The 2,309-nt window shown below is 57.7% G+C and overlaps 1 protein-coding gene across 6 annotated transcripts in view; it reads right to left on the bottom strand.

Moving 5' to 3' along the window:
• Window positions 1-2,309, bottom strand: part of DTNB (dystrobrevin beta) — a 121,634-nt gene that overhangs the window by 83,853 nt on the left and 35,472 nt on the right. The gene's annotated exons all lie outside the window — the stretch shown is intronic.

Raw genomic sequence — 2,309 nt, 5'->3', positions numbered from 1 at the left:
TGTCCATCCCTGTCCCAGTCCCTGTCCTGCAGGAGCTGTCCAGCCCTGTCCTAGTCCCTGTCCTGCAGAAGGTGTCCAGCCCTGTCCCCATGTCCCAGTCCCTGCAGGAGGTGTCCATCCATGTTTCAGGCCCTGCAGGAGGTGTCCATCCCTGTCCCAGTCCCTGTCCTGCAGGAGCTGTCCAGCCCTGTCCCCACCTGCACGTCCCCAGGGCCATCCTCTCCTGCTGGGCTCCCGGGATCCTGCCCTGAGCATCCTCCAGCCCCTGGCACCTGCCCAGCTGCCCCCGGCATCCAACAGCCTCCGGGAATGGGAACAGGCAGTGCCAGGCTGGGAAGGGAAGGGCAGTGATGGGTTAGGGAGGAAAAGGCAGTGATGGATTGGGAAGGGAAGGGCAATGCCAGGCTGGGAAGCTGAGGATTGCCTGCTCCTGGCTGGAAGCCCTGAGCAAACCCGGGGGCACTTCTCCCCCAGCTCCTCCCGTGGCTCCTGTATCACAACACAACCCCAAGGTGAGGCTGCCCCCGCCCGTGCCCTTCCCTGTGTCCCGGGCTCTGAAATGGGCTGGATCCAGTCACGAGCCCTGGCAAAGGAAGGAATTCCTCAGGCTTGGTGCTCTGAGGCACAGAACCAGCTCGCAGTTTGGGATGAGCTCCTGCAGGCCCCCAGAGCACAGGCACTTCCCACACCATCCCTCGCTGCCTTCGCACTTCTGCCGTTCCCGATTCTTTCGGGTTCTGTGGAGTTCTGACTCTGCAAAGCGCCCGTTTTCCCGGGAACACTGGGGCGTTAGCACATGGAAGCAGCCCAGAGGAAAATCCACAGGGAAAACAGGAATGGACTCGTGATCTGATGGGATTTGAAACAAAAGGTGTTTGTGGTGAGGCCGAGCAGGGCCCTTCCCTAAATCCAGATTTAGGGCTACAGTGAGCTCCCGGCACCTCCTGGCCAAGGCAATGATGGGTTGGGAAGGAAAAGACAATGCTGGGTTGGGAAGCAAAGGCAATGCTGGGCTGGGAAGGAAAGGTAGCTCCCTCAGCCGCTCCTGCTGCTCCAGCCCCTCGGGAAGGTGAGTTCCTCGCCACCAGCTCATTGCACAATCGCTGCCCCTCTGCCAAACCACAGCCTGGAAACGACTCACCCACAACTCCTAACTCATTATTTACATTCTTTGCTACCAATTTTTGTCTTTCCTCCCTGCCTCAAAGAGCACAGCTGGTTTTTTTCCCTTCCAAGCCTCGTTTTCCCTGGAACCTTTGGCCAAGTATTGTTAAACTACCCCCAGTTATTAATATTTTCATTCTTTATTTACTCGGCTGGAGCAGATCTCAGCTTTTCCAGAGTCTCTCCCCCAGCATTTATTTGTAGGTGCTGATGTTGCTCCTCCTTTACATGAATCAAACACACTCAGCCCCTGGCCCCTGACACCCCCACAGTGACTCTCTGGGGCTCAGAGCAATTCCTGTTTGGAACCGAGTTCCATCAGAAAATCTCCCCTGGCTTCAGCCCCTCTCACACTTAAAAACCATGTGAGAGAGGTTTATTGTTGTTTTTGTTGTTTCAGTGGTACCACAGAAGCCCCAAAAGCCTCATGTCCCTCATACAAAACCCCAGTGGGTCCTTTTTGTCCTATCTCCCTTTGCTTTCCATGGGATTTGGTGCTGGATATAAATCACCTGCTCCCAGTATGTCTGCACCAGGTCAGTGTCTGGTGTTCCCAGAGTTGTCCTTGGCCCATCAGGCCCAATTTCCCAATCTGTTGGCTTTTAGGACATTGGTTTTTTACATTTAATTAAAGCTGTCAGCACAGAGCAGATGTCTCTGAGCTGCCACGCTGCTGCCAGGAGCGTCCGGGCAGCTGTCCCAGTCCCTGCAGGAGGTGTCCAGCTTGTCCCCATGTCCCTGTCCCTGCAGGAGCTGTCCATCCATGTCCCAGTCCCTGCAGGAGGTGTCCATCCATGTTTCAGGCCCTGCAGGAGGTGTCCATCCCTGTCCCAGTCCCTGTCCTGCAGGAGCTGTCCAGCCCTGTCCTAGTCCCTGTCCTGCAGAAGGTGTCCAGCCCTGTCCCCATGTCCCAGTCCCTGCAGGAGGTGTCCAGCCCTGTCCCCATGTCCCAGTCCCTGCAGGAGCTGTCCATCCCTGTCCCAGTCCCTGCAGGAGCTGTCCATCCCTGTCCCAGTCCCTGTCCTGCAGGAGCTGTCCAGCCCTGTCCCCACCTGCACGTCCCCAGGGCCATCCTCTCCTGCTGGGCTCCCGGGATCCTGCCCTGAGCATCCTCCAGCCCCTGGCACCTGCCCCGCTGCCCCCGG

Source organism: Corvus brachyrhynchos, unplaced genomic scaffold (assembly GCF_000691975.1).
Source record: "Corvus brachyrhynchos isolate BGI_N302 unplaced genomic scaffold, ASM69197v1 scaffold211, whole genome shotgun sequence".
Classification (NCBI taxonomy): Eukaryota; Metazoa; Chordata; class Aves; order Passeriformes; family Corvidae; genus Corvus; species Corvus brachyrhynchos.
Note: the sequence above shows the minus strand (reverse complement) of the source record. Positions and strands in the feature narration are given on the sequence as shown.